The sequence below is a fragment of the Euprymna scolopes genome, chromosome 13, assembly GCF_053919585.1.
Source record: "Euprymna scolopes isolate OS-2025 chromosome 13, ASM5391958v1, whole genome shotgun sequence".
NCBI classification, from domain to species: Eukaryota; Metazoa; Mollusca; class Cephalopoda; order Sepiida; family Sepiolidae; genus Euprymna; species Euprymna scolopes.
Window position 1 is genome coordinate 105953893 of NC_136494.1, and position 14840 is coordinate 105968732.

The 14840-nt window shown below is 34.2% G+C and overlaps 1 long non-coding RNA gene across 1 annotated transcript in view; it reads right to left on the reverse strand.

Moving 5' to 3' along the window:
- Window positions 1-2305: 2305 nt before the first annotated feature.
- The window catches only part of LOC145292367 (uncharacterized), a 208023-nt gene continuing 195488 nt past the window's right edge, over window positions 2306-14840 (reverse strand). Inside the window, exon 3 of the long non-coding RNA XR_013869587.1 lies at window positions 2306-2558. This is a non-coding gene — a long non-coding RNA (uncharacterized LOC145292367). The remainder of the gene's footprint in view (window positions 2559-14840) is intronic.

A 14840-nucleotide genomic window follows, 5' to 3' on the forward strand; every position in this document is an offset into this window, starting at 1 on the left:
GGCTACACATAAGCATACATGTTTCAGCGAAAACCCAGTAAGGGAATCGCTTCGTCAGGCCAAGGACAACTCTGTCTGTTTCAACTCAAACATTGCCTATTTATAACTAGGACTACATCATATTTAAGTGTAAAGGGGGAGACAGGACCTAAAGAGAAAGTATATACATTAAAATGTGATCATCCATTATTTTAATTATATTGATTTATTCATTTTTTATTATTTTCTTTAATTTATAGTGCGTCAAGAGTTTCAAGTAGTTTCAATATTATCAGTAAATTCCTAGTTCAGTAGGTAAGTTGTGTAGAATAGGAACCCAAGTTTTAAAAAAAGGGAAAGGCTGTATTCAACTGTAATATGTACATCATAAGTATAATTATATATTAACATTAATATTAATCAGTTAAAATATATAGTTATGTGAATAATTCATTAGGCCACTAACGTTTAAAATAAAATAAATAGTTTACGTTTTTTGAAAAAAGTTTACGATGTAATGAATAATTAACGAAATAATGTCAGTTATATTATTCATTGTAAATGCTAACGTTTAAAAAAAAAAAACTTACGTATAAAATAAATGTTTAACGTGTAAATAAATTAGTGTCCGTATAATATTACTTCTGTAAATTCTAACGTTTCAAAAATTACGTATAAAATATATATATATATATATATATATATATATATATATATACATACACATACACACACGAAATACGTTTCAACAGTAATGCCTCCTATTTTTATTCTGCCTAAATAGATCAAAGATGATTTCAAGTTACATTATGATGATTTACGCATTCAGGACCTGAAAGTTCCATCTCCGTTGCAGATATTGACGCGGTGAGGCTCTAAGGAAGCAACCCCTATCATGGACGTGCGCCAGAGGCAGAGATGTGTCATTGAATTCCTCCAAAAATTAAATCGATCCACATTTACCGGCGCATATTGAACGTTTACGAAGCCGCTGCAATTGATGTCAGCTCAGTTAGGAGATGGGTTCGTCGATTTCAAAGTAGCGACAGAAATGTGAGTGACAAAGCTCTTTGCAGAAGCTACGACCAAAGCATGGTTCATCGCAAAAAAAAAAATGATGGTGATTATCAATTCTGGAGCACATGTGACGTGACTGTTCCAGAGAGCGATTTGACTCCCCACGGGGGGGGGGGGGGGTTAAGACTATCGAAATGCTGACGAAGCCGGGCAGTGGTGATTTCCTTATTCTTTAATTATCGTTTGTGTGCCCGGGCGACGACCACAGACCTTGTTGAGAGAAAGATTGGATTTATAAATTCCATTGTTTTATGGAAAGGCGACAACTGAATGTCACTTGGAGAAGTAACGAAAACATAATTTCGTTTTCGATGCCAACGAATGATGACTCAAGGGTAGAGAATAAATGTTTAGCTTTTGAATACAATTACCCCGAAGCGAGGTTATGGGCTTAACCTTTCGGTCATGAGAACGTGTCTGCAATCCACAGGTGCAACCGGGGAAAGATAGAGCTTTCCTTAGAAGTGACGTAACTAGTTGCGATTGGTCTAGAAAGCGACCTTGGCCCACTCCTCACCTCACTATATGAACGGATCCCATTGTCGAAACCATCAGAATCGAGTTGAGTCTTAGAAAGAATCAAGCACAGTCGAAGAGTCGCCACATCGCCCTCTCTTCCCGCATCATTCCACTGCTGTACCGAAAGAGAAATTAATCTATTTAGGACTCAGCAGAGTCTGTCAAGATCAACATGGAACTACAAACGATTGTATATAACTATATATATTGTATATGTTATCGCGAATTTAATCCGTAGAATAGAGAATTGAGTTTGTCTTTCTTTTGTATGCATGAGATTCATTCCCTTCCAGCACGACAGATCGACGAAGCAGCGGCATATCAACCCGATCGTGAAATCAAGACCAACCAAATCGATTGACGGGTTCTGCTACACTGAGATACCTTGCGAAGGACGAAGCACCGGTCACATTTGGTCCGTGACCGAGGATTGATTCTCATGTGACAAAGAGATCCTCTGAGAAGGGGTCGCTTCACAGGATCACAAATGTCGCACATTTTAATGGTAGCACTTTCATCTTCGTAGCTCTTTAACGTTTTAGTTTCTGAATTTAAAAATAGGAGGCTTTACTTTTGGAACACTCTTCGTATATAGAGAAAGACTGGTTTGAAAATAACTGATTTTTATTAATAACATCTTAAATTTAACATTTATGATATAAATTATACCATCTTCATTAAAATACTCACGATAAATTAACGAATATTTTATTAGATAATTCTTACCTCAAATATCCATTCTTGTGATTACGAGCACAAAAAAACTTTAATTCTTAAGATGCGTCCATGCAATCTGCGTGAGGTTGGACCAACAAACAAAGCCTGTTCAAGTGATGCGAGGACACGTCTAAATATGTTGGAGACACAGAGTCTGGCTGGCCGAGTTAACTTCATCTTTATTTCTTAAATTCCAATGATCTTTTACAGTTGTTGACAGAAAGCGCGTTTGTCGTACAGCCACGCCTACTTGCGTTTTTTTTCTTCTGAATGCAGATTAAAAATGTCAACATTATTTATGGTACAGTAAATTTGCTTAATACTTTTTTTTAAATATTAAAATTTTACCGCAAATAGATAACAAATGTGTATACTAAAACAAAATAAATATTTTGTAACTAATTCCTCAACAGTATTTTCTTTAGAATGATTTATTATTTTAGTATTAGTAATTATTACAATTCCAATATTATGAATACGCATTTCAAAATATCGATGTAATAGAAGATGTGCCAGGCGTTGCCCGGTATTAAACGCAATGTTAATTTCCTTTAAAGTAAAAAATAACGGAAAAAACTGAGTCATATGCGTGTGAGTATTATTTTTTTTCTAAAGAATTACTCGAGCTGCTATCGAAACTAAAATCTAACAAGTGAGTCAAGTACGATAACTATTAGACAAGCTTGCCGCGTATTTAAAAAGTGTTTTCAAACCCCATGAAACAGTTGATAAACAAATATAAAACCAATGACCCACCCAATACCAATTTTTCAACTTCTACCCCTTAGCACTTTTTTTTCGGATAGAAAGTTAAAAAAGTTTTCCACGTGTCAGAATACCCTATATACCAAATTTCAAGTATGTAGATAAAAACTCGTTGAGTATATAGGGTGATTATTGTCCTCACATACGCAAACACTGACTTTTAAAGATATACTAGAATATCTACCCGGCATTGCCCGATATTAAACGTATCGTTACATTCCTTAAAAAAATTACGTAAAATAAAACGGACAGAAACCGAGACATGTACATGCGAATATTGTTTATTTTTTTACTAAAAAGTTCACTTCTTCTAACTATAAAGAAAAATACTCGAGCTGAGACCGAAACAAAGACCTAACGACAGTGAGTCGAGTACAATAACTATTAGCCTAACTGAACATGATCTCCGAAAGGTGTTTTCAAACTTTCTTATTCTTGCCATTAAAATAAAAAAAAACAACTTTTTAAAAGATTTTATAAAAGAAAAGTGTATAAGACGATAGGAGTAAAATTATTAGCAATAAAACTATATAATTAGACAACCTACGAAGTACTATAAATATTTGATAAAATTTTAAATGAATAAATTACTGCTGAAGTAATGGGGTAGGTTGAAAAATGTCAAATGTATACTCTATAAATTATGAAACTAAAATAGTGAGACTGTTAGCAAACAGAAAAAAAATCCGACAGTCACCACATACACATTTTTCGTGTTGGACCCTTTTCCAGATGAAAAACAGATTAAAAAATTTCCACATGTCTGAATACCCTATATACCAAATTTCAAATCTGTAAATAAAAAAATTGTTGAGTCCATAGGTTGAGAAGTATCCTCACACCTCACTTTTATAGATACACTAGCAGTTCAGCCCAGCTTTGCTCGGGCCCTATGTACTGTTCATAACTTTATGTGCATATGTGTGTGTGTATATATATATATATATATATATATATATATATATATATATATATATATATAAGTTTGATTCATATACAAGTAACTTGCATCTAAAATTTCAAATGTCTAGACCCAAAATTGGCGAAGGGGTTTGGTAGAGTCTGCAAAGAAACTTCAACTTTGACCTCTTGACAGCCAAATTTTCTCCCCCCAAACTGATTTGAAAGCTTGCTGTATGTTTGAATACTCTTTATGTAAAATTTCAAATGTTTACACTCAAAATTCGCTAAATACTTTGCTAGAGAACGCAAAGGTCAAATCTTCTGAAGTTTGACCCTTTGGTGGCCAAATTTTAAGCAAAAAAAAAAAAACGATTAAAAAGCTTACTCTATGTCTGAATACACTTTATGTAAAATTTCAAATGTTTAGACCAAAAATTGGCTGAGAGATCAAATTAAAAAAACAACAACTTTGCCCCTAATTTCGACCCCTTAACATTTGTTCTGGGCTCAAATCAAACTAAAATGTTGACCCACATCCAAGTAACTTACATCTAAAATTTCAAGTGTTTAGACACAAAATTGGCGGAGGAGTTTGGTAGAATCTGTAAAGGTCAACTCTTTCAATCTTGACCTCTTGACAGCGAAACATTCGCCCAAAAACTGATTGCTGCATGTCTGAATGCCCTTTATGTAAAATTTCAAATGTTTATACCCAAAATTGGCTGAATAGTTTGCTAGAGACCGCAAAGGTAAAATCTTTTGAAGTTTGACCCCTTGGCAGCCAAATATTCTGCCAAAAAACGATTAAAAAGCTGGCCCTATATCTCAATACACTTTATGTAAAATTCCAAATGTTTAGACCAAAAATTGGCTGAGTAATTTGGTAGAGACCGAAGAGGTCAATTTCTTAAAAACTTTGACCCCAATTATAACCTCTTGCATTTATTGTTTTGGGCTCAAATAAAATGATAAAGTTTGATCCATGTCCAAAGAACCTATATATAAAATTTCAAGTATAATATATATATAACTACTTAATTTACTCACATAAAATTAATATACGAAAGTATAGATTTATGCGTAAACTTTAAGTATTTACTTCAAAAGTGCTCAATACGTACGTAGAGCTACTTAGTAATTTATAAAATATATATGGCGATTAAGCTACACTGAATATTCGGCGTTTTATCCACTCTAGGACTCTTCAGGCTTATGCGCATAAGCCTGAAGGGTCCTATAGTGGCCAAAAAGAAATTGGAGTTATCGCCCTCTAAAAAGTGCCCCCGTAATGACTCTTAAACGATACCCTCCCCTCCCCATCTTAAGAATGGCTTTCGAAATAATAACGTTATTATTTCAGCGTGGTCCCAAAATTACATAATACCATGTTTTCTTTTTTGTTGTTTCATAATAACACAAGAATTGTTTAAACTAAATTAATTCTTCTAAATAAAATAATTACTTTCTTTGATAATACGTGCTTTCTTTCTTTCTTTTATTTTTGTTTCGTAATAGCACAAAAAGTGTTAAAACTAAATTATTTTTTTAAAATAAATATGTGGTTTCGTTTTTCGTATCTTGACTCCGTGATCAAGTTTATTTTTTTAAAACAAGAGATAAAAATAATTTTTAAAAATATTATGAGATGTGTATTCTCTTTTAAAGACAATTTCTTCTTTAAGAACGCTCATAAAACGTGTTTTCAATCGATATTTATCAATAAGGGACCAGTTTTCCTACCTAGCAAAGGGGGAGGGGAGCTTTTCGGGTACGGGTTTTCCAGAGACGAGTTTTCCGGGCACCAATATATATATATATATATATATATTAGAAAGAACAGATGGGAATAAGTCATATACCATTTATTATGATATAAAAATTCATACACCTAGAAAACTGTTAAGCCTGATGTAGAACGAGAGGGAGAAAGAAGTTATCTCTAATGGTGCTGGGAGTTGAGAGGGAGAAGATAACGAAATAACGCCATATGTACAATATGAAGAGAAACTGGAATCTTAGGAAGATCTTCATCATTCCAGTAATTATAGGAGCAACCGGAGTCATGAAAATGATTATCAACAACTACGCAACAAATATACCCAGTGAACCAAGTGCAAGAAAAAAAAACACTTACACTCAAAGTAAAGATTTCTCGGTTGGAGTGAGTAAACTAATGGGTGAATGTTTACTATACGGTGGAATGCTCCATCCCCTCCAAAGACAAAATAAGAAAATTAAAACAGCTTCATGAAAAGGCCCTTTTATGTCTTATTTCTACACTGAAGTAAAATGAAACAAAACCCCAGAAAACAAACACATTCAACATAAGTATTCGTAATATTTGCATTATTCGGACCATTGTTCCTATATTACGTATTATTCGCACAAAGTTTTGGTCGATGTAACCTCCGACTTTCTTCAGGTGACTCTTTCTTTCGATCACTGAAATCAGCACAGAAATTTCGGAAGGAACTAATTTTTTTTTACAACTGAAAAATTACTTAGTAAAATTCAGTTGTAAGTGACACTCTTCTGGAGGTTCAATCCTCAGTGGGAGTGGATACAGAGAATCGATGCCTCCGTTCAGTCTCGAAAGACAAAGGATACTCTCTGTAGGTGACACGACGCGTGTAATTGTGAGACTAGAGTTGCGCAATCCCTAACCACACCTCTCCTGAATCGGCACTATTTGAGTCCAGTGGGAAGGAGAAGTCCAGGGTATATATATATATATATATATATATATATATATATATATATATATATATATGTATATATATGTATATACTTGATCTACATTGTGAAACACTCTTAAACGTGTCTTATTATACACGAATATGAAAAGGATCAACTTTGAAATGTCTCAAGAACATCCCCACACCAAACCCCACAGATTACCCTCTCAAACTAATATGAAAGATGGACGATTTAATTAGACGCATGAAATGTAAGGCCTAGAACTAAACATATTAACCTATCAAATATATACATATTATAATATTAGAGAAAGACTTAATTACTAATGACAACCATCGAAAATAAGTTTATATATATATATATATATATATATATATATATATATACATACCTTTGCCACGATAATTACCCCAAACATCACTGTATAGGGAAAAATATAACTACCGATACACCACGTTTATTTAAATCTTATTAATAGCCCCATATATCCATTTAAAATAACTACTAACCCGACCATATCTTATATACAAAAAAAAACAAACAAATAAGTAAATAAATAAGGAACTTGAAAAACTAAAAACAAATGAAAGATAGCGAAGAATAAAAAGTAAATTAATATATATAAAATAAATAAATAACAAAAATAAAAAATACTTATCAATAGGAAGTCGTCAACAGTAAAGAAAAACAACCTAGCATATAGGTAGTAGCGACAATAGGAATACAAAAGTACTTTAGATCAAAGCAAGAAAAGTAGCCGCCAGACTAATAGAATTCTAACACCTCCCAACTGTCAACAGCTTAATCACATGAAACAGCACTTCCCTCCCCCCTACTCTGAAGACTAAAAACAAATGAACAAATAAAAAACGAGAGATACAAAATAAAAATAAATTTATAGATAAAAATAACACTTGTCAAAAGGAAATTAAAGTCACCATCAATGAAAGATATACAACCATAAAATAACCTAAGGCGTACGAAATTTTAAATCAAGGGCAATAAATAACTGCCAAGCTAAACATATAACATAACACCTCTCTACAAATAACGACTTAAACACGGGAAACAGCATTCTCCTGGAATGTAGATCGCACTCAAATATTTATCCTGCATTGAGCACTCTTAAATAACCACGCGAGTTTCATTGGATTTACATCTAGAAAACCAATCGATACATATATACATACATTATATGAATTTAGGAAAACTCGTCTCCGGAAAACTCGTCTCCGGAAAACTCGACCCCGGAAAACTCGTCCCCTTTCGCTAGGTAGGAAAACTGGTCCCGTATTGAATAAATATCGATTGAAAACACATTTTATGATCGTTCTTGAAGGAGATGTTAGTTTTTAAAATAGACTATAGCCCCCCATAATATTTAAAAAAAATATTTTTACTTGTTTAATGTTTTTTTTTTTTTTTTTTAAATAAAATCGATTTTCTAAGTGTCCGTTTTCTACCTAACTGGCTAAGTTCTTAGTGGTTTCACTTATTTTAAAGCGTTTATTATGTTCAAAAACGAGACCGCATATTTTTTTAATATTAATATAAAAAAGAATTTACTTATTTACTGTTGTTTAATTTATTTGGAATCGTTTATTCGGTAAAGAAAAAAAAAAAACACCGAAAACAAATAAAAGTGTTACGTGAGAACGAGAAATAATGTCCGGTATATCACATCTTAGGGGTCTTGATAATCGCTAAAAAATAGAAAATTAAAGAAATTACCAAGGGAGATTTGGTTTTAAAAAGAAAATAGTAAATTTTAATATTTTTTAAAATATAATTTTGAGAGGAGGGGGGGGGGTAAAAACTATATCTCCCTCCGAAAAACAACCAACAAAAAATGAAATTAAAAAGATTCTTGATAAACGATAGCGGAGTTTTCAATAAAATTGATTAATAAATTTATTTAGTGATAACTTTTTCTCTTAATGATTGATTTTAGAATTTTGAAGTAAAAATTAAAAATGAGTTAACAGAGATTGTTAGCATATGGCATCTCTCGCACCAAAAAAATATTTCGCTTTTAATTTATTAGTTAATTTTTGCAAAATTTGACAGGACGACAATAAATGTTGATAATTGATAAAACTATAATTTTAAATAACGCATGAGTGCATTTGGTATGAGACTACACAAAAACATAACAACAAAAAAACTATCATAATTAAAAAAACAAAAACAAAAAAAGTAACGAAGAATCGAATCGCTCCCTGTTTTTTAATTTTTTTGCTTTGTTTGTATTGTTTTTATGACGCCAAAAAACATCGTTAAAATAAGAAAAAAAAATTGTAATTAACTTTGTATGAACATAATACACGCTTTAAAATAAGTGAAACCACTAAGAACTTAGCCAGTTAGGTAGAAAACGGACACTTAGAAAATCGATTTTATATAAAAAAAAAAAAACATTAAACAAGTAAAAATATTTTTTAAAAATAGTATGGGGGGGGGGGGCTATAGGCTATTTTAAAAACCAACATCTCCTTCAAGAACGATCATAAATGTGTTTTCAATCCATATTTATTCAATACGGGACCAGTTTTCCTACCTAGCGAAAGGGGACGACTTTTCCGGAGACGAGTTTTCCCGAGACGGGTTTTCCCGGCACCACATATATATAATAGACTCTCGTCGATTTAGACGTATGAGCTTCCAACACAACAACTAAGTTGCTCGGAAATCCACACAGGATTTGTTTATAATGGTGAAGGCTTGGTGTAGAACTAACCTCTCTTTTTGGTATTACTGCTAAGTTTTGCCGGTGCAGATGACTGTCACAGGGCATAGTATGCAGTAGATCGCAGGTTTTTACATCAGTTTCCCTCTCCTAGATGCACGTCTTAATGAAAACTGGGGGGTGCATCTCTCCCAGTGAATTAATGCGCTCCCAAATACCAGCCTGGAAATCTCTACGACTCGGCGCAGTTCATACAGCACCTAGCCTTCCAAAATGGTCACCCATCTGGTACTGGCCAGTTTCAACGTTGCTGATCTAGCGAGAACCAGTGTGTCAATGTGATTGTGACGTATTTAATAAACACACACACACACACACACACACACACACACACACACACACACACACACACGGGGCGTTCAAAAAGTAATGTAGCCTATTTTTTATTCGCCCGAATGCATCAGAGGGAATTGCAAATTGCGCTGTTCTGATGACTGAATTTACGCATCCATGACCTGAAAGTTTCATCTTTCTGTCGCAGATATTACCGGTATAAGACTAAGAAAGCAACTCCTGTCATAGACGTGCGTTAGAAGCAGAGACGTGTCATTAAATTCCATGCAGAAAAATTGAATTACTCAACATTCACCGGCGCCTATCGAACATTTCGAAGCTGATGAAGTTGATGTCAGCACAATTAGAAGATGGGTTCGTCGATTTAAGAGATGAGAGTGACAAAACGCTCTCCGGACGCTCGTGCACAGACCCTGCCCGATTACTGGCAAAAGTGCATTGAGAATGGTGATGGCTATGTAGAAAAATAAATTCTGGAGCATAAAAGGCCGCTCGTTTTAATGGTACCACTCCAATCTTATTGCTTTAAACTCAAAAAGCTGAAGAGTTATGGTGGACTTTGAAATTACCCTTGCATATCTATTTTTGTCTGTCTATTCTATGTTTTCTCGGAAACTATAAGACCGATCTGGCCGAATTTTTATATGAACCTTTGTTATGATAAGGTGCAGCGAACTAAGTATTATATTATCCGTTCGATAGAAACTAAGAGATTAATAAGATTAGTATTTAATGCAAAAATTAGAGCAAATTTAACCATATTCAACCATCAATTGGCATAAAGTATTCATTCTAAGTCAACGAGCTAAAAAGTCTTGTAATATAAATATTTTATTCATGTCGAATTCTTTTTTATTCTTGAAAAAAACAAAACAAAAAAAAAACGAAATATTACAAGAGAAACAATATTCAATACAAAGTTCAACAAAGCTAAACGCACAGAAAGTAATCAATCCTTTTCGATTCTTCATTCCATACACATTTGAATCGAAGAAACGAATTCTGGTCAGACGCCACTAAGTCTGCCATGTTACTAAAAATAGTCTCAGAACCTTTTAGAAAGTTCAAAACCAGAAATCATTCCACCCACCATTGGTCGAACCCTTTATCAAAACGACCCCCTCCCCTCTACTTTTATACTTTTCCTCTTTTTATCACATTCCTCTTACAGATGTATATTCTGGGATCTCTGTTCACATGGGCCCTCCGAAGAAGGTTTCCGATGAACAAAGTAGGAGCCCCCCCCCTCCCTCCAGGATATGTCTTCTCTTTGAGAAGCGGTAGAGAGGCGTCTCTGCCGGTGAATACCAACGGAACTTTGGTAGGGTCATTGACCGGGGCAGTGGGGCACTAACTTTTCAAACACACTTCTCAGCTCGTGTATCACATTTCTCGTGGTGAGAGAGAAATAAATATGATCCATAATCCAGAAACGTTATGCAGTTCAATACACGTTAATATTTTCTGGATGGTGGAGTGGTTCAGTATAACAGTTTTTGCGTTTCTGAACTTTTGAGATGAGGATTGATAATTCGTATTATTTTAATTATTCGGACTACTATTCTCATCTTGAGTGATATTCCCACAACATTTCGCCTGATGTAATTTCCGATCTTTTTCAAGTGTATCTTGTTTAACGCGGGAATCTTTCTGTTCAACCCTGGAATCGAATCGAACCAGTTATTTAATCTACGGGGATAGCATGCTCTCATTCCGTCAACTCAATTCCGTCAGAAAGATTCTCGAGTTCAACAAAATAAACCCGAAGATGGTCGGAGCTTACATCGGCCGAAACGTTGTGAAAATAACATTCACGATGAGGACAACAGTCCGAATAATCAAAATAATACGAACGATCAATTCTCATTTAAAAATTCAGAAACAATAAAATTAATTTTTAAAATAATTCTGATATATCCCCCCCCCTCTACTTGTCAAACTTCCGGTTGCCGAAATCCGCATAAACACACCGTTTATTTTCTACTCTTCTTTTTAAGGCACACATTTTCAATTTTTTAAATTTTATTTCACGTGACCAAATGATCCGTTGGTGTAAATGTTGCATTAATATTTCATTTTTATTCAAAGTTGATTTCTTCCTAATATGAGGTGTTTGGAAAGGAAGAAATTCAATAATTTTGTACAAACCATTATTTGGTACCTATTTACGTCACGCTATAGTATCTTCTGCCCGGAAAACTCGTCCCGGGAAAACTCGTCTCCGGAAAACTCAACCCCGGAAAACTCGATCTCTTTCGCTAGATAGGAAAACTGGTCCCTTATTGAATAAATATCGATTGAAAACACATTTTATGATCGTCTTGAAGGCGATATTGTTTTTTAAAATAGACTATAGCCCCCCCATAATATTTAAAAAAATATTTTTACTTGTTTAATGTTTTCTTTTTTTTTTTTTTTTTTTTTTTTAAATAAAATCGATTTTCTAAGTGTCCGTTTTCTACCTAACTGACTAAGTTCTTAGTGGCTTTACTTATTTTAAAGCGTTTATTATGTTCATACAAAGTTAATTACAATTTTTTTTTGTTCTTATTTTAACGATGTTTTTTGGAGTCATAAAAACAATAATAAAAAACAAAACCAAAAAATTTAAGAACAGGGAGCGATTCGATTCTTCGTTACTTTTTTTGTTTTGTTTTTTTAATTATGATAGGTTTTTTTTGTTGTTATGTTTTTGTTTTCTCTCATACAAAATGCATTCATGCGTTATTTAAAATTATAATTTTATCAAGTATCAACATTTATTGTCGTCCTGTCAAATTTGCAAAAATTAACTAATAAATTAAAAGCGAAATATTTTTTGGCGCGAGATATGCCATGTGCTAACTCATTTTTAATAAACTAGACAAAATACTGTTAGAAATTCGCTCAATATATGTTACCATGACATAACTTGACGTATATTCGGTGGTTTTTAATAGTATTTTGTCTAGTTTATTATTTATAACACCTTTTCCCGAACTTACCGTGTTAAAGAGAGAGAGAGAGTCGGCCGCCATTTTGAATTTTCCAATACATCAGTAAACAATGTATGCTTTTCGAGCTGAATAAACATGTTAAATTGAATAAAAACACGAAAATTATATCCAATTTGGAAGAAAAATAACTTATCTTGCCTTTGATAACATTTATTTGTTATATATTTGTTTTTTGACAACTTTTTCGAATCTATGTGTACAGTAATACAAACCCGATATTTATTCAATAAGTGAACAGTTTTCCTACCTAACGAAAGGGAACGAGTTTTCCGGAGACGAGTTTTCCTAAATTCGTATCTTCTATGCGTTAATACCATTGTTTTTTGTTTTTTTAATTTTTTTTTTTTACATTTTCACCCCAAACAAGGCACATTGCCACTTTGGTGTAGGGGGCTACTATCAGGGGCAACAACTATTGGGGTACTATGTTGGGAGTTGGGCAGCAAGATGTCGGTTCACGTTACACTTGAACTTTTGCATGTCAGTACAGTTGGGGAAGCAGTGGCCTGGAATGGAATTCCAGAGTTTAGCGATTCTGGGGAAGAAACTACTGGAGTAGAAAGATCTTTTACATCTAGGGATCTCTACTGTGTGGGGTGGGATTTAGACGCCTGTCGTGTTTGTCGAGGGTGTCTACGTCGTGGGGGCACAAGTGTCTGCAGTTCGCCAGAGCATTCACCATTAAAATACTTGTAGAACAGGCAGAGGGATGCAACATTTCGTCGATGGGACAGAGGCTGAAGCTTAGATCCAGTTCAGGGCCTATCAGATTGGCGACTCTCTTTTGAACCTTGTCTAGGAGCGAGAGACTAGTAGCAGATGCACGAGCCCAAATGTGACAGCAATACTCCATACATGGTCGAATGGTGGCCTTATAGAGGTACAGGATACTTTCGGGTGTTAGTAGCTTAACCCTTTGTCGGTCAGTCTAGTCGCCAAGTTTGAACATATGACTTAATTAATCACATGTAAAGTCATCTACGTTATCCTTAATTGTTATATGCACACGTTTCAGTTGTCGTTCTCTCCGGCCTTCTTCATGTGCTTTTGTCATAATCGAATTAAAAGAGAGAATAAACAGGTATTCTACACAAATAAAATATAGCTGGAGATAGATGAGCAAAGAGGATTTTTTTAAACTGAAGTTTAGAAAATACTATGAAGCACTTCTTTTAAACTCTTCTGATTTGTTATCTATGGTCCCGTTTAACGACGGGTAGCCATCCTAGTATACAATATTTCCAAATATTTGAAGAGATATTTGACAGTAATACATTTCGGTTTGGTCACGTGAAATAGAAAAAAAAACAACTGAAAAAGTCCGCCTTAAAAGAAGAATAGGAAATGAACGGCAAGACAGCAAAGTGACTCAGTTACATGCAACAACAATCTCCAAGGATTCTCTCAACCGTGTGTTTGCATTCTCTCCGCGACCTCCTTTTATGCAGTCGGGCAGTGAGCACGGGTAACGAGATTTTGCGTCACTTTGTGAGACCGCTTCGTTAGAAAAGTTTCCCCCTGCCGCGACAGCTTGATTCCATATGACGCACACACGCTTTACGATAAGCGATTTTCTTGGTTTCCATCACCAGTCGATTGTCAATCTTGATTTTGCTCATATAATAATTTATGGCACCACATTCACTTTAGCTATTGATGCAATCATGCCCGTACGTGGTTTATTCACCAATATGATATTTCTGTCTGCTGCTAACCCTTTTTTTTTTTTTTAAAATCACATAACATTTACAGATCGATCGACAGTTATTTTATTTCTGATAATCGACTGTGTTTCTTTCAGACCAAGTGCATGTCGGTGTAAAATAAATTTATTCCGGGTGACATTTCCATTATTCAACAGATAATCGAATGAGGTGAACTTAACTGTGGTGGTGGGTATATCCGGATAGGTAGTCGAGCGTATATTGGCATTGCATGATATCAGAAGGGAGTTTTGAAGACTGTTTTTCAGTCGATGAACGAGCCTTATTTCGAAAATGTTAGATCATTGTAAGGTTTTTCAGTCGATGAACGAGCCTTATTTCGAAAATGTTAGATCATTGTAAGGTTTTTCAGTCGATGAACGAGCCTTATTTAGAAAATGTTAGATCATTGTAAGGTTTTTCAGTCGATGAACGAGCCTTATT